An 18,358-nucleotide genomic window follows, 5' to 3' on the forward strand; every position below is an offset into this window, starting at 1 on the left:
GTAAAGAAAAATAGAAAAATGGGAAGCCTTGCTTCAAAAAGAGGCATACCTTATCCTCAAATTTAATAGCGTCATGACAAGATTGAACAACATGACCGAACTGTCAAAAGCGTAAAAACCACATTTCCCATAATGCACCATATAGGGTCACCGATAACCAAATGCTGTTGCCAACCATTATTGGCTGAGATGCCTAAACTACATTTCCCATACACTTGAAAGCGGTGACACATATATGCGACTCCAAGAGAAAATGCTTTTTGCCCGCTCGTGAACAACCGAGGAAAGCAGATACAATAGACGATTAAACAAAGTTAGGAAGATATAAGGTAAGCCCAGCCAAGGGACACAAACGTGACTGAATGCATAGTAAGAAAATCACGGGCCAACAGCTAAACCGGCTCTGATATTTTCTTTCAGAAACGTGAGCTAATCACCCATCGGAGATTGCACTCTGAAACAAAAGGAAAACGGCCGGGGCGGGAGTCCGTCGCGCTGAGGTACGCATTCAAAAATAGAAAGTATTATTCAAACGTACTTGTGCAATATGATACTAAATTGATCAAATCCGTCTTTTGTAGCACCTAGCACTGAATATCGGACAAACCAACAAGCTCTCGGCATTGCGTGGCGGGAGGGGGCGGGGGGAACGTCGAGGGCAGGCAGGATGACTCAGGGGAGGGGGCGGAGCGGGGCAGAGCGGCATGTGGGTGTGAAGAAGCCAGGCCTTTGAAGTGAAGCTAAGCTTCACTTCAAAGGTGTCGGAGGAATGCGGGCGGCTGTGCACGCGCTTTTAAGCTCAATGCACATGCGCATTGAGCTTAAAAGTCACGGGCACTGCAAGGAATCGCCACGATTCCTTGCAAGTTAGATAAAGAGTCGATGAGCCCCTATAGTCTCGCTTGCTCGATGCGCATGCGCATCGACAGGCGAGACCTAAAAAGGGTTCGTCTGTCCAGTGTCTTTTTACAGCGAGCCATCACTGGTAAGCTCTCAATGTTTTTCTTCTTTCGTTGGCACTGTTGAGCACCGGCGGTGGAGCTATGCGTCCAGCTCTACTTCAGATCTCGCGTTGCAGGGTGTGGCCATTCTTTGTTCTCGGACCACAGTCCTGTGTTTGTCCTGTTCCTTAACTAACCTATCATAGGTACCTTAGGCGGGGTACCCGCATTCCGTTCTTCCTTCATGACAAACCCTATTCTATCTTTTGTGCTGTCTTTCGTCTCAGAGTCAAGTTAAAAAATTCCATATGAAAAAGGGGGGTGATGGGGGCGTGCTTTGGGAGGCCGAGGGAAGAGAGGGTGGAGTGGGATCAGATCTGAAACGGACCAAGGAGGGCAGAAATTTCAAGCAAGTGGGCCCACCAATCGGGCACAATGGGCTGGGACTTTCGGCACGAGCTCATCAACGTGCAGGGGCTTCTGGGTGGCCCTTCTTTCCTTCACTTTCCACGTTGAGAACGGTGCCTTGTCCCGCAACTCTTTGCTCTGCGGCTCTACCTAGGTCGAGGTCATAGATATTCCCCGATCTGCAGCCAGGCTGTGCGTCACATCCGGCCTCTCTCCTCCTGACGACTGCACGTTATCCTTGAATGAGTATAAAAAACAATTTTTAGAGAATTGGCAGGGGAAGATGTTTACACACTTTAATTTCTCTCCCAACCCCAAGTAGTTGGGGAAACGTTCATTGGTCACGATAGGGTGGATGCTTAGTAATCCTTACATCGGTGTATGTTGTTAACTCATGCATCATTGCTGTAGTGCAGGTTGGCAAGCATTTTTTTTATTTTCAAACAACACGTCTGTCTGGCGTTTTACTCTTGTTATATTTGCGAACGTGTCAAGAAGTCTGATGTCTAAAAATTACATCGTTTATCGAATTCAAACCGGCTCCTTCAGTAGAGACTCGCGTTTGTCTAAAACAAATCCTGTTGAGCTATATGTTTCTTCAAGGTCTGTTAATTTATAAAAAATGTGAAATGCTGTTATCATGGGACTATAGCTACAGTCTTTAAGATTTTCCGGGACGGCTGGTACAGAACTGGGACCATTCTGGAGGAACGGGGACGTATCGGACATTCTATTTTTGTACAATGGGCGGTGGTAATCCGAACGATGAGGGTGGTGTTACCAAAGTACTTAAGACAAAAGCCACTGACATATAGTTCCCTTTTTAAGGGTCAGATTAGGGGACATCAGTCGTCTCACCTGTCCTTTCTTTCTCAGCCAATTAAGTTTCATCATTTTACAGAAAGGAGAGGTAGTAATATGGCAAAAATACGATCGTTTTGTTTCTGTCAATTTGTTCAAACACTGTCGTGTCTAAGAGCCAATTATTCCCGTACCGGCGAGGTACAGTGTCGTCATTTATTCAAAAGGGAGCGAGGGAGCCCTCAGAGGGAGAGAGCGTCGTGCGTACCAAATAGGCTATTAGTACACGTACAACATAAAAAGAGGGAGAGAGAGAGAGAGACGTGTACAATAATAGGCTATTCAGTGCACACACATATAGATCAGTACGGGTCAGTTTCACGTAAAAAAAACACAAGCTGAGGGAAAACATAAATTCATAGTTTACGTATACACAAATACCAGATAGGGTGCGACAGTACATACATCAAGTACGAAAACTTAAGATAAAACAGAGGGCTATTTTTGGCGAAAGAGCCTTTTCATGCGTGTTGCATATTTTCAGTACTCCATTTAATTCATTTGGGGGTCGAGCTCTTCGTTCTCCTTCCTTCCTAATAGCAGACAATTTCTGTTGGTAACCTCGCTTCAATAAATACTTACTCCTTTTAATTGGTTGGACACTGGTCCAGTCGTGCTTATACTCACGGTGGGGCCTTCCAACATCTAACAAATGACGATCCGAGTTGAGGTAAAGGAGGGGTGTCTGTCGGATGTGCGATGGTGCAATTCTGACTTTTCTATGAGGATGGAAGAAGAGGGGGTGAATCTAAAACATGACAATATCCCTAATTTCTGGGCTGAGGGGGGATTTTAGATGAATCCCAACCCGGGGTATCCTTAACTTTTCTCATCTAGTCTGCACATTAAGTTGACTCACTGGTGCGCGTCATTTAGGGCGTTCATTTGGGATATCGGTTGGGGTCCGAGGTACTACAATAACCCTTCAAGTTTCTGGCGTAGGCCACTCTCCCATTCACTAGCTCCGGAGAGGGAGAGAGTCGTTCCTAGGTAGGGTAAGTGCTATATTCTTTCTCGTCCTTCACATGCAGGTATCATGTTCGGGCTTGTTTTTCTTATTCCATTAACCGCTCGATCCATACCTCAGTCATACAAAAAAAAGCATTCGTCCGTCAACCCAGACGTGCGCCACACATGAGCATTCATACAACACAAATCGGGGCCCACGCGCGCATTCATACCATACAATTCTTCTTCTTTCTGCGTGTAACACGGTGCATTCTGGGTCTTCTCCATACTCCAGCTGAAATTCCGATATTAACCTGCAGAGAAAGAGAAGGGGGGGGGTGACAGCGTACAAAGCACATCAGCGCGCAAAAATACGAAAATGTTTTTACCTACCACGTGCCTAACTTATCTTCTTTGGGAAGCAGTACCTTGCATCTCGGCATTGCAGCCCAGAGCAACTGGTCTATTGTCCTATTCATAGATATATCTAAATATCCAAATCTTTTACCTATTGCTTATGCTGCAGGAATGCAAAAATACGACAGATCTTCACTATTCTTTTCGTATTGTTCGTATGTACCATGCCTTTCTAATTTTTCATAACCAAAATTGCTTCATTTTACTTTTCCTTTATTTATTTTGAAAATAGTAGCCTTTATCCGAGAACCTACCAATCTAAGTGACTGATATGAGGCTAGTTCTACATATTTTAATATATATATATATATTTTTTCTTTTAAAACCTTGATTGGAAAAGATGTCAGCATAAAAATACGGGCCTGCAACCATACAGGCCGGCCACGGGGCAGACGGGAAATGTATGAGGTAAGGAGAGATTACACTTGTAGTATAGGAGTACGTGATGAGCGAGCCATTGTAATTGGAAAAACTTAAACGAGACAAATGGTTGCAGGATCAATGAAGGTTGATTTTATAATTGAAAGTAAAACAAGATCAGTTACAATAAAATTGTTTATACGCATACCATGGGCGAGCATCATGAGTAGCATAACTTCGAAAATACAATAATCAATAGTGAATAAGAACCAATATCAGTAGGGTTTTCCTCATGCCCAGTCAGTACCCTTCCCCACCCGCCACGCGCTCAAGGACCGTATACTTATCCCATAATATCAAGGCTATGTAACTAAAACGTCATAAGGAGTTGCAAGTCTCGCCTATACTGGCGCCATTTTGGGGCGTGGCCGGGTGGGTCCAGAGTATAGTCCAAATGCCTCCGACAACTAGCGGCCGGACCAGAATCCCTTTCGGCAGTTCAAAAAGTTTGTTAGCGCCAACAGAAAGAACAGGCTGCATGAACGGTGACTCAAAAGGGGAGGAAGGCAAAAATCTTCCCTACCGGGTCACGCTGAGGTCCCACCGGAGCTGATCGAGTGTTTCTTGGTAATTCAGACAAAAGCTGGCGTCATCATGAGAGCACCATCCTCTCGCGGCAACGTCGTGGCCACTCCGGAGAGCGGGACAGCAGGGGTATCCCTCCACAGATACGTTGAATCAGTCTTTCCTTCGATACCAGATGTGGATAAAGTGGCGGTCGCCCGAGGCAGTGGCATATCCATGGGGGATAGTCGAGCAACAGTGGCGGTGGCCCCCACCGGAAGCCTGCGGGAGTCGAGGGCCAGTGACTTTCGTAGAATTTTAAAACTGAGAGGACGTCTTCAAGAGTGGGGCTCATGCCCGAGCAGGCAAGCATCCGAGTTCCAAGGTTGCCCAGAGCCATCCTTGCGGGCCAGGCCCAAGTCTGTGGAGCCGACCGCCATTTCGTGAGCTCCGTGGCAGCCGCCTGTCGCTGTACCGCAAGAGCGGGTGCAATTCAGCCGGATGGTGGATGAGACGCTGTAGCCGCAAGAGCAGGCGAAACTCAACCGGCCGAGTGAGGCACTGTGCCGCAAGAGCGGGCGCAACTCAGCTGGTCGAGTGAGGCACTGTGCCGCAAGAGCGGGCGCAACTCAGCTGGCCGAGTGAAGCGCTGGGGTGCAGCTGAGGCACCTCCACCTGGGGAGGTGGGGGAGGCTCGTTCGCGCCGCCTCTCCCTCCCAGTGCACCCCACGCCGTCTCCTGGTGCAGGTATATGTGATGGTCGGACCAGGCAATAAGAGGGGGGGTGTCATCAGCAAGGCATTCACCCCCCCCCCCCCGTGGCTCGCTGGATGCCACCTCAGGGAGGACGAATGGGAAGGCCAGTACAACAACATCATGGCTGTGGTGCTTCCGGGCCATCCACCCACCGACCTCTTCGGCCGATGGCTGCCAGCAAGGCCTTGGCGCATTGGGTAGCCTCCGGCCTATTCGCTCAACGGGCCGCTACCGACGCTACCTCGCCGGCTGATGGCTTTTGTAGACTTTTTATAGCCCAAAGCCTACTAAAAAGTAGCTCAAAGTAGCCCAACATTGAAGGCGGGACAGGAACAGCGTTAAGCAGACGGCGAATGCATTTTGGCTTGTTGTTGCAGCCGCTGCCATGTAAATAGTTGTTTAATAAAAAGTTTTAAATAGTTGTTTAATAAAAAGTTTTAAATAGTTACTTTGCTGGGGTGTTGTAGATATTTATAATAGTTGCATATTGTTTGTCGTTATTTGGGCGGGGTGGGCGGTGGAGCCGGGTTGTCTTGCAGCCATCATGGCGTCGAGCTCGATTCTTCTCACTAGTTTCATATTTCTCATGAGGGGTTGTTCCTAATGTTTCTATTTTAGCGAGGTCAGAAAAGAGATCTCATCAGTGGCCTACTGATTTTGCTCGATTCCTTTTGTTTTTCTTAACGATTTTTATGTTTTTGTTTGCTAGCACGATACAGCGGCTAGCCCGCAATTTTTATATATATTTATGTCCTTTTTATTAGGGGCGTCCTCCGGTGGAGCCGGATGATCTACCTCTAATAAACGGTCCGGGCTGAACCAACTACCAACAAACGGGGCAAAGATAGGCATGACGGGTTACAAAGGGGACAAAAGTCTGCACTACCTATCCTTCACTATCCGCAAAGACTAAACAGAGTATTGCGACCCTGTGCTTATTTGTGAATAGAGAATAACCCAAAGAGAACCAATTCCGAACGATCAATGTTCGGTCAAACAATCAATCAAATGAGGGATAAAAATAGGCACGACGGATTACAACGGGGGCAAAAGCCTGCGTTACCTATCCTTCACTATTCACAAGGGCTAAACAGAGTATTGCGACTCTGTGCTTTTTTGTAAATAGAGAATGATCCAAAGAGAACCAATTCCAAAACAGTAAATGCTTGGATAACAATCAATCAAATGGAGAGGGAAGTAGGCACGACGGATTACAAAGGGGGCAAAGGCCTGCGTTACCTACCCTTCACTATCTGCAAAGACTAAACAGAGTATGGCGACTCTGTGCTTGTTTGCAAATAGAGAATCTCTCAGAAACAATGAAATGAGTAATACTAGTATTTTCAAACAATCAAACAATCAATTCGCAATTCGTCGTGTTTACACGACCTTACCCGGACCGCATGGACAGTTTCCCGTCTTCCGCTTCCAGCGCCTGATCGTCCTCTATTCTCCGTAATTGCTGTGGCACTCCTGATGGTTCCCAGTCAGGACCGTAGATCACTCGAGAGAGGTCTGCTCTGAACCGGTGAAGTTCGGATGATCGGCTGCCAGGCGAGGGTCTATCGGGCAGGTGCACTTCCCGATCGTTGCAGTCATTCACTCTGTCGTTGGGACCTCTCTCACTGGATCCACGCGTCGCTGATGGACCCCACGTTTGGGACGCCAATTGTAGAATGGTAGGGCCGAATTCGGGCCTAGAACCCTTCAGTATTTGCCTGGCGTTAGCCGCCTCTCATACCATTCGAGATTACCAAACAAAGAGGCAGGCGCTGGAGACAGAAGGCAGGAAACAGGAGTTTATTCCGACGGAGCAGAACACGTCAAATCAGACAACAGGGTATCTTCTCGAGGTGCTCTAAACGCATCCTTGAGGCCTGGCCTCTTATACACAGGTTTATTGCTTTATTACATGAAACACATTCTTGTCAATACTTGATGTACGGAAAGACATCCTCGGAATCCCCGCTTCACCCCCGTTCCCACACATATTTACAGTAGAGTTTCCACCTCAACCTCAGCATGTGGTGGTTGTCGCGCAGCTGGACATTTTGCTGGGAACGGGAAAGTGGGCGATCGGTCGGATCTGGAGGTGTGAGGGTATTGATTAACCACCGCTCCTTTTATGTGAGGCGGGGTCCTACTGTAGGGGCAATAAACTGCATCTGCCGGGCTAGGTGATGGCCTGGGATCGGGCTGGACAATCGGGCAGCGAGGAAGAGGTTATCAAAAAGGGGCCTGTTCTTTGAATGAGATGAAAGAGCGAGGGGGTTCAGCACGAGATGTGGCTCGGAGACAGGGTCGCGCTAGAGGTGCGCTTATGGTCCAAGCAGGAGAAACCGGGGGCTGTCGGGGCGCGGGGGAATGCTTGCGAGGCTGGGGTGTGAGGGGGAGAGGCGCGCAGGCTATTGGCAGTGGGCAGAGAGGTCGTGACACAAAAATGGCTGCCACCTACTTTCGCGATGGGGCCTAAAAGGGACAAGATGGCGTGGCTACTGTTTTCATGGTTGTCGCTCTACTTTCAACAGTGGCTGTGGTGAACATAAATGAACACCGCTTATGTATACCGATTTTAGTCATTTTCCACACTCCCATAGGTGGGACCTTAGAGTTAGTCCATCCCCTCAACTTAGTATAAGTATAGAAACCCAGTCCCTAGTACTTTAGCTTACCCTGGACGAAACTCTGCAACATATAGCCTGGAACTTCAATATTCTATTTCGACTAGAAGACGGAACGATCTCCCTTGGGGTCAAGGAGTGACTTCCCTGTTCAAACAGGCACCAAAGAAGCATCTTGCTGGTCTGCATTTTCGAGGCTTCCGCCAGATCCCAAAGAATCTGCAAAACAGGACATGCACTTTCAGACATCTCTGAAGCCGACACTAGATCACAGCAAAGCTGAGACCCGCAGCCGACATGAGAGACGTGGGACCGGAACTCCTGGACACCGTGCATATTTGCTAGTGCACCTACTTTCCGAGCTTTCCCAAAGTTGTGCATTGGGCTACTTGTAGTCCAAGCCCTGAGCACCATCTGCACTGAAGATTGTGGCCTACACTCCACGAGTGTCCCATGGGCCCGCTTCTAGCATTTCTGCTCGAGGCCCCTTCGCGATCTCTGGTCCGTCAACTGGTGGGTCCCCACAAAGGCAACTCTTTTGTTTCTTGGGCTTTCCTGGTTGCTCCAGATGTGCCCTGACTCCCCGCCAAAGGGTGAGTCCCTCAGACCCTGCTGGTCTTCTCCGAAGCCAATCTCTGCATTCTGCATGGGTTGCTGTTGCCAAGGCTTGTTGGGTCCAATCCAGATACCGACGCTGCAGCACTGGACATCCAATGTGGAACAGCTTGAATCCAGTTCCTGGTTGTCATCGACATCTCCTGGTCCTCGTGGCTGAAGAGTCAAGCTTCACCTCTTGCACCTAAAATCACCCGACATCGGCTGGCATTCTCATACTGCCTCCCTGGTCACTGGCAAGTGACCCAGACTCTGTCCCCTCTGCTTTCAGATTCTTCAGATCTTCGATCCACTCTTGGATCCACCCAGACATTTTTCATCTGGTCTCCTGCAGCACTTCTTTGCAGCTTTCCATAGGAAACGACGACGAAAGCCGGCACGAAAAGACAACTATGCACCAGGCTTCCCTGGGTGAGGTAACACGAGTACTTTGGTGCTCCCGTGGGTCTTGACTCTCGAACTGTCCAGTACTGAAGGTGTTTGCTCCCAGTCCACTCCTAAGTGTCCTTCTTCTTTAAAAATCTAATCGCAACTTTCTCCATTGAAATCAATGGTGATTCGTGGCTGTGTTTAGACACTGCACGCGTCCCCCGTGGGTCTCCTGCGTCCCTACCTTGGGTGGTTCCTGGTTGTCCCAGCGGTTCTACAGGCCCTAAGCCTTGTCTCTATGTTCACAGCGGTACTTATACCACTTTCTTAGTTTATGGTTTGTGAAGCCCCTAGGGCAAAATGTATACTGTGCTAATTTACTGTGTGCTGCTTAAGTTTAACTTGTGTACTTTTGCCTCTAGTCTCATAAAGAGGCTAGAGGGATGTGTTTAGAATAAATACATATATATTTTATATATACCTGGTGTCGTTCTCCTTTCATTTGGTCATTCACGAGATTATAGACTGGTAAAACCAGCTGCTTTACATTCCTTCAAGCCTTAGCCTGAAGGCTGCTCTCCACAGCTACCACTAGGATAGCTTTCTATAAAGGTTGTCTTAAACCCACCATAAATAAGGGTTGTTTGGACTGGTGCAAGGTGCCCACTAGAATAGTGGACAGCATATGCCAGGGCAATACCATGAATTTTTAGGAACTTTAATAGCATATTGAGTTTTCTAAAATCTTGTTAAGGATTAGATTAGTAAGAAGTATGTATTTAACAGGCAAGGCAAACATGATAGTTTTTTCAACAACAAAGTTAAGATTGGTGTGGTTATAGTTTATTTATTTTTGCAATCAATGGCTGTTATGCAAACCTTCTGAAGGCCATTGAAATCCTGTTGACTCCATTTAGGCGTTTAGTATGTCTTTGTAGACCAGGAGGCAGAAAGAAGAATACAATCATGAGGAGAAAAAAGCAAGGAAGGAAGGGAAGGAGGGCGCGAGTACAGCAGTGGTGAAAAGAACAAAGGAGAAAATTAAAAAGAAAGATCTGATGTTATGTGAAGAACGAGAAAGGGGTGGGAAAATCAAATAGACTAAAACAGGAAAAAGACAGAAAGAAAGAAAGAAAGAAAAAGAAATAAAGAAAGTTGCGAGATTTGTTAGGAAATCGAAATGAAAGTGAAAAATATATACAAATTAAAAATTAAAATGGAGATACAAATGGCAGGCTACAGAACGGGAAGGTAGGTGTTAGATGGACTGAAAGAAAATTGTAGTGATGAAAAATATTTGGAAAAAAGAAAAGATGTCATAAAAAATCCCAGTAAAGATCAAAATGAAGCAGGACAATACGTAGACATACAGCAAAGTAAAAATGTGCATGGAAAGAGAGCAAAATAGAGAGTAAAAAAAATGCAGCACTCTCTTCAAGCAGGAGTGCCACGGAGACCGCTTATAGTGAGCACTCTGTCTGAATGCGTCTCTGCAACTAGATTTAATACAGAAGGGTCGTTGTTTCCGCAGATTCCAAGAGAAGGGAGGTGGGTTGAGTCGAGGGAGGGGAGAGTTTAGGAAGGGGCGGGATGAGGAGACGGCCGCCCCCAGACAGCCGCCCCCTACAGCCCATGAAGGCAGCCCCTTGTGACCCAGGATGCCGCCGCTCACGTTTGCTCTGCTACTTTTGTACCACTTTTCCAAGTGTGGATCCAAGCGGCCCGGCACATCGCTCTTTTTTTCGGGAGATCTCGGCGAGTCAGCCCTAGAGGACTAACCAACCATCTTCGGAGGACACATCAGCAGGGAGGCGGCACCTCCAACTGTTTCTTGTGCGGATTCCTGCGCTCCCGTTAGTTTGCTGAAATGCTTTGGCGGCTCAGAACTGAAAGAGCTTTTTGTCGGTTTCCTGGTTGCTGCTGAGAGCTGGAGAAACTCACCAGTGAATTTCATTTCGTCTTCTGTGTCCAGAGTTTCACTCTGTCAGGAGCTAGGGCTGCCTTTCTACCAATGAAGTAGAGATTCCCCGGTCCGCCGGAAGCCAGGGCTTCAGCGGCCGAGGGGCTCCCTCGGCCTCCCCATCACCTCATCGCTCAGGGACCGGTGAGTTCAGGCTCCGTCCTTCCCCCAGGACTGCCCCGTCCGAAGAGGGGAGAGCGAGCCAGGGAGCGGATTGCCAGACTGGATGCTGCCTGCTCTCCCGCCGGTGAGTGCCTGTTCATTGGTTCCATCTTTGGATATCTCATTTGTTTCTTGCTGCTGGGACGTGGCTTTTTTTTATTTAATGTCCTGTTCTTCTTGAAGGGGCCATGCATAATTTAAAATATTTTTGTTTCATGTATCTTTTGGATGGCTTTAGTGCCAAAGTGAAACTTGTAGCATAGAAGTGCAATCTGAGCTCACACTTCTGTACAACGTCTGTGATATGCTAGTGATGAGTCTGACAAACTGCCGCTATTGGTGATGATGATTTACACTTTATATAAGGCTAGCTGGCACAGTTTGAGATGTGTGGACGCTGCGAACAGTCGAGGCACACCTGTGAGGACACATTTCTGTCTCCGTGCGTCTGCCTACCCAATGGACTAGCGCCCTATTTCTTTAATTCTCATTCTGAACGCATTGGTCAGGTACCTATTGGTGAGGACATTTGTGTGGGTTGTTTGGCGCGTTATCAGGAAATATAGAATACGTATCATCATACCGGGTATTACGTCATCGCAGTTTAGTGACGAAAGAAGTGCATCTGGGTCCTTTTGAAGCCACGGAGTTCCTTCTGGGGGCGGGGTGCAGGAAACACGGGGACGGGAAAGAAAATGTTTTGTTGGGGGTGAGAAAGCGGGGGATGGGACACTGCTGAGATTGTTTGTTCTTCACTTTTGTGCCTGGAGGGGGACAGGCAACTCGAAGAGCAGCTCCACTCCCGCCTTAAACACCCCCAGAAAGACGCCTGGGCATGAAGGGGCCTGAAGACGAGTTTTCATCCTCTCTTTGTACTTGTGCGAAGAAGCAGCAGCAAGTCACACCCTGGAAAACCAAACGAGAATGTTAGTAACACTAAAAAGTAGTTGTCCTGCTTACCTGTGCATGCTGCTCGGAGGTGCGTGCCAGTAGGGCCTAGCTTCAGAAACATTTCAGTCTGCTCTCTGGAGCCACGCACATTGCTGCTCAGAGACGCTGCTAGTAAAACCTCCGCGAAAGAGTTTAAGCGCCTTTCATGATATTTATTCCTGGTGCTCAGACTTGTCTGAAGGTATGCTAAAATAGCTGAGACCCAAAGCGCTGACGCCTGCCCTCTTTCTAGCTAGCCGAGGTGTCGTTTACAGATCCGGCCGTGGGCTCCGTCGGCAGGCTGGATGCTTTTTGCAGAAATGCTCCGGAGAGATGGCTTAGGTCGGTTTACAGCTGCCAGGAAGTGACTATTGCACTGATGTTTGCACCCTGGGGCTAGGCATTTAAGCACACTTTAAAGGACTTACTGACTGCGTTGCCTGACACGTAGGAGAGACACGTCCATATTTTTGAGTACCTGGCTAAGAGAGAATTACGGGCCCATTATCACCGTGCGCCTCTAATCACAAGCGGAAACGCGGCCTGCTGCTTCCTGCTGTGGATTCTGGAAGCGAGTAATTAGACGGCAGTGGAACTGCCTCACTCAGACTGCTTGTTGGGAAGTCAGGGCTAATGATATAGGCATATGATCAAGTAAATTGTTGATTGTGGACCACAGAGGCCCTAGTTCTGAGACCCTCATGGGTGAGTAGCGCGCTTACAATTCCCTGATTGATTGATTATCGCATGCTTACTTCAACAAGTTGAGCGATCTTAGGCAAACTAGTGTCCTTTTTTCTTTTAATATTTTATAAGATGCTATTACCAACCAGCGGTGCCAACACACTGCTTTGCCTGAACGGGTACAGAGGCAGCAAACCGAATATTCATCTCCGTACTCCCTTGAATGGATCTTAACAGGCCTGTGCTGAACGCTGCAAAACCTGAGGTCACGACCCTGCATCCTCCACCTTGTCAACTGCCATCATCTCCCCCACGTTCTTCCTGTAACAATATTTCCCCCCCCCCGCCCTCTGCCGAACCTGAGTCCTGACAATCGCTAATAACCTGTCTTCATCCCATTCATAGTTATTTATTACCGCCAAATCAATATATGCATAATCATCTCTCATTTTGTTTTTTCTAAATCATTGGCAACACCTTGCTCCTGAGCAACTTGGACTACTGTAAAAGCACCCTGTTCTGTTTCAACCAGCGGCGGCTCTTCCGCTAAGGCGGAGGAGTGTCGTCCCACTGCTTTGCAGTGATGAAATAAAGGAAACATAAAATGATAACTCAAGGTTATTATTATTTAAATTTTTCTTGCTGTGGCAGGTTTGCAGTCGGGCAGGGCTGCTCCAATGACAGAGAAGCAGGGGGAGGAGTGGTTTGCCCACTCGGCCAAACCGTCAAGCGCCCTTTGCATGTTCTCCACGATGGCTGCACTACAGCCTACATGGAAAACATGTCCAGGCTCCCATTCCCTGGCTCAGTGCTGAACCACGGCACTCAGACCAATCACAACGCTGCATTGTAGCGATGTGATTGGCTCAGGGGATGTACCAAGAACAAAGGGGGGGGGGACTAGGAGCTCATTGTGGTCCAGTACCCGTGTTCTCTGTGTTAATCTCAATTAAAACATGAGGGTAACTGTTCTAAAATTGGGCGCAGTTGTCACCCACAAGAAGGAGAAAAAGGAGGAAGAAGTGGAAAGCAAGAGCCTAGGTCTAAACCCCACAAACTAGAGGCAAGCGTGAATCTTGTCTCTTGATGCCCTCACACATTCTGAAGGATGTCATGCTCTATCATTGGGCATTGTTCCTCGACGGGCCGGCACTGCAATGCCCTAAGGGTCCCCCGAAGGGTTGCTTTGGCAGGTTTTTTACCCTGGCAAGGAAACCTATATATGAAACCTAATTCACCCTGGTATCCCTTAGCTAGTTTTATCATTCACTCACTTACTCTCCCCTTTCCCAGAACCCTTTATCTCACACCCTCACTCATCATACGGCAGTACCAATAATAGATCTCTGCCAAAGCGACCATTCAGGGGACCCGTTGGGCATTACAGCGCCAGCCCGACAAGGGGCAACGCCCAATGATGAAGCATGAGACCCCTCCGGATGTGTGAGGGCATAAAGAGACCAGACTCGCGCTTGCCTCCAGTTTGTGGGGTTTACACCTAGACTCTTGCTTTCAACTTCTTCCCTCTTTTTTCCTTCTTGTGGGTGACAATTGCGCCCAATTTTGGAACAGTTACCCTTTGTTTGAATTGAGATTGGCTTTGGGGAGACTGAGTGCTTCCTTTTCCAGCCCCAGGGGAGAGACGATGACGGAGAGACGGAGGAGAGACGCAGTGATCAGGTACTTTTTTTTTCTTTTTTAAACCCTTTGCCCCGCCCCAATCTGTGCCAGCCGCCACTGGTCTCAACCAGTACTCCTTCCCACCTCTTGTCAAAGTACTCACATTGCTCTCAAAAATCTGTTCAATATAGGCTGCCTGTCCCCCCCCCGCCCCCCCCTCCCCCCACAGAGGCAAACATACACCCTGTTACTGGTTGTTAGTCAGCAACAGCTCTTAACATGTTACTTGCCATTTCCACATATCAGTTCATGGAGTGGCCTTCCCCTCGTAGCTCCAAGAATCTCTGCATGTGCCATCAGTGTCCTTCTGCTCTCAGTTCACCATGTCTTGGCCATCCTGCAACTCTTCCAGAGTGGGGTCCATAATCCATTCCTTCACTTTCCTCACAACCCATTCATGAAATGCCCCGAAAGTGCTTCATCAGTAATTACTGCCTGTGTTCACGGCTTCTCTCAAGAACTTTCCAAATTGAAGCTGACCCCCAGTTTCCGAGACCTTATCCATTGAGTCGAAGTGCTTGACTTACACTTCGGGATATTGTTGGCATCCATGGTATATTTTGTCGCCCATTATCCCACCGACTCGCCACCACAGCTCCTAACATTATATTTAATGTACTGCAGTCTATGAGAATGTGCTCAAGATATTTTGTTTCAACGGTATATAAAATACAAAGGTGCCCAAATGTGCTAAGGATTATCTGCCAGCAGGTCATTTGCTCCTCACTCTGTCTGTCTAAGTTCCCAAAGAGCCTTGCACTCTTTGCACTGCCTGTCCATGTACCCAAAAGGTCCTCAATCTATTAGTTCATGCACCCCTCACTTGTGTTACACTATTTATTGATGTGTCATAAACCCTTTACCCTGCCTAACCATGTAACCCAAGGGTCCTCCGGGTATCTGTTTGTGCGCCCCTTGCTCGCCTTGTTCTGTTTATTGATCTTTTGGAACCCCTTGACACTGCTTGTCTCTGTGACTGAATCATTCTCAGGCAATCCATTCATGCACCCCTTGCTTGCCTTACACTGTTTAACCCAATGTTCCCCAGAGTTTCTGCTCGTATGCCCTGACCTTCGATGTTTATTGATGTGCCATAATCCCATTACACTGCCTAACCATAAAAGCAAGTTTCCTCAGGGTTCACGAGCCCCTCGCTCGCCTTGCACTGTCTATTGATGTTGTTATAAACTCTTCACATTGTCTGTTCCTGTAGCCCAGTGTTCCTTTTTTTTTTTTTTTTTTTTTAAATGTTTTTATTTTTTTTAAACATATATATATATATATATATATATATATATATATATTCCCCCCTGCCCCCGACAGGTAAACATTCTTCACATTAACATCGTGTGCTTTACATTATTCATATCATTACATACATAGCCATTGTAAACAATTTTCAAAATATATTCCCAGTATCCCGGAAAACAACAAAGTTATAACAATTAATAATGATTAGTTTTGTTTTGTACGTCTAGTCCTGAACTGCCTTGCAGCTTATATATATCTATTTTGGTATTCTACGTAACAGCATTTAAAATAATACTAATAGTTAATTTTGTACATCTCGCCATTGCGTAAGAGGGCTCCAGATTTTCTTACCCCTTGTACGTCGCACTCTTCCTTTCCGATTATATATAGCTATCTCGATTTTATGTACAGCTAGAAGTCTAGTTAGCCACTGTTGAAAGGAGGGTGGTAGCGGGTCAAGCCAGGCCGAGGCTAGGCATAGCCGCAAGACTGCCATAGCTACAAATATGAAATCATGGCCGCTCTCGAGGTTATCTGGGTCTTCCGCCCCAAGTACCATTGCTTTATACGACAAAGTGACATTTCTTTGAAGAACTGAGGTTAAAAACCTCTCTATATCTTGTGTCAAAGGTATTAGCGCTGGGCAAGAAGCAAAGATATGAACAGAATCTGCTTTAGATTGATTACATCTCGGGCAGCAAGTCGCCTTGCCGGTTCCCCATTTTGCAATCCTATCAGGTGTATAATAGAGAAAAAAGCAGGTTTCGTAAAATTGTGCCTGTAATTTTGTGGAGATTAGTATGGTTTGGGCTAACTGATAGGAATATAGAAAACCTTCCTTTGAGATTTCGAGTTTACTTTGCCACTTTATTGCTGTTTTATCTAAATCGTCCGGAGACAAGTCCAATAATGAGCCATAAACTCCACCGATTGAATGTTTCTTAGAGTGTATTATTGTCTCTACTATTGTGTGTTCTTCCCCAAGTATCGTTGCCCCAAATTTATGTGTTAAGAAATCCCTTATTTGGAGGTACTTAAAGAAGTCCCGCCAATCTAAGTCAAATTCTTCTTTCAGAGCGTTAAAAGATTTAATCCCCTGCGTGGTATAAAAATTCCCTAATTGTGTTATTCCTAAATTATACCATTTATTTACGCAGTTATCTTTAAATATTATTTGAGGGAGATTCGGGTTATTCAATACCGGAGTATACAATGACATTGGTCCTATGCCTAATGTTTTCTTGACGGCCTTCCCATACCTTAAAACAACTAATATAGAGTCGTAAATTTGACCTTTTTGTGGTAGCTATCATGTGTATGCCTCCAAAAATAGCCATAGCTAAAGTTCCCGACCAATAGCTGAAAGATTGAAACGGGCTGTGCCTCATTATTTTCCCCTCCTTGCAGTAGTTCCTTGCTGTATAGTAATACACATGACCAATAGTATCTCCTTAAGTTGGGTAGAGCTAGCCCACCTCTATTCTTGGGAAGGGTAAGGTATTTATATGCCCGGTGAGGTTGTGCATATGACCATATAAATCTGAAAAAGATACGTTCTATTGATGTGAACCACTGGCTCGAAAATTCTAAACAGATTGCCCTAAATAGGTATAGTATTTTGGGAAAGTACACCATTTTAATAGCATTTGCCCTCCCAATGATGGATAAATGGAGATTATCTAAGCGTCGTAGATCCCTTTGTATTATATTCAACATTGGCTTTGTTCCTAAAAGTATATGTTCCATGGGCCCCTAGCTCGCCTTGCTCTGTTATGTGTATTTTTAAAGTACACTGTCACATACAAACAGGGCGGACTGGGAACCCAAAGCTACCCTGGCAATTTTCTCAGACCAGCCACTGTGGAAGCACTGCCTGGCCCCGGGAGGCTGGAAATGCTTGCTTTCTGCTTTTGTTACTGGGGGCCGATATTAAAGCATCGCCCTTCACCACTGCAAAAGCGCCCCACCCTTCCAGCCTACCGGGAAACGCCTGAAGCCCTGTATGGCCAGTCCACAGCCCTACCCACAGGGTGGTGAGCAGGTGTGAGTGCCAAGTCCTGCCTATAGTAGGTTGGTTAATTGAAAAGCCAGGTGTTCAGCTTCTTGAGGACTCCAAGAAGAGAGGAGAAGGCTTTAATGTGGAGTGGGAGCTGTTCCATGCTCTAGGAGTGATGTAAGAAAACACCCGTCCTCTCGATCTGTATGGTTCTGAGTATGCATCAGATGTGAACGAGTAGGAGTCCTGCAGATCCTGGGTGGTTGGTGAAAGGAGATGCTACTGTTCAGGTAGGAGCAGCCTACGTTGTGTAATGTCTTGAGTGTGTCTGTGAGGAGTTTGAAACGAACGCATTTGTGTATCAGAAGCCTAAGATGCTCCTTGAGGTGTGGTGCAATGTGAGTTCTGTGCGGGAGGTTGAGCATGACTCTGGCGGCCGAGTTCTGGATGCTTTGTAGTTTCCGAGGGGGTTGCTTGTTGTTCCTGTAATGCAACTTGCTTAGTTTTTCTAGATCACTTGGTAGCCGTTTTCAAACCTTCAGTGTCATCTTAAGTTGTGAAAGCAAGATGCAGTTACAGCGTCCACTAGTTGGTCATGTCCAGTTTGCTGTCAATGATTATTCTGAGGTTCCTGGCATGGGTGCTGGGTGTGGGTGTGCTTCAGAGTTTAGCACTGTTTATTGATGTGTCACAGCCCCTTTGCACTTGCACTATTTTCCCATATAATCAAAGTTCTTCAGGGTATCTGCTAATTTTCCACTGGCTCGGCTTATGCTCCTTATTAATGTGTCATAAGCCCTTTGCACTGCCTGACCATGCAATCCAGTGTTCCTTA

General features: G+C 46.9%; 1 protein-coding gene across 2 annotated transcripts in view; it reads left to right on the top strand.

Moving 5' to 3' along the window:
- Positions 1-10,563: 10,563 nt before the first annotated feature.
- CHST3 (carbohydrate sulfotransferase 3) overlaps positions 10,564-18,358 on the top strand; it is a 257,102-nt gene continuing 249,307 nt past the window's right edge. The window contains exon 1 of one of the 2 annotated variants that reach the window (XM_078643246.1): positions 10,564-11,067. The gene's annotated coding sequence lies outside the window, so the exon portion shown is untranslated. The remainder of the gene's footprint in view (positions 11,068-18,358) is intronic. The other variant, XM_078643247.1, reaches the window with a different exon arrangement.

This window comes from Lissotriton helveticus, chromosome 5_1 (genome assembly GCF_964261635.1).
Source record: "Lissotriton helveticus chromosome 5_1, aLisHel1.1, whole genome shotgun sequence".
Lineage (NCBI taxonomy): Eukaryota > Metazoa > Chordata > Amphibia > Caudata > Salamandridae > Lissotriton > Lissotriton helveticus.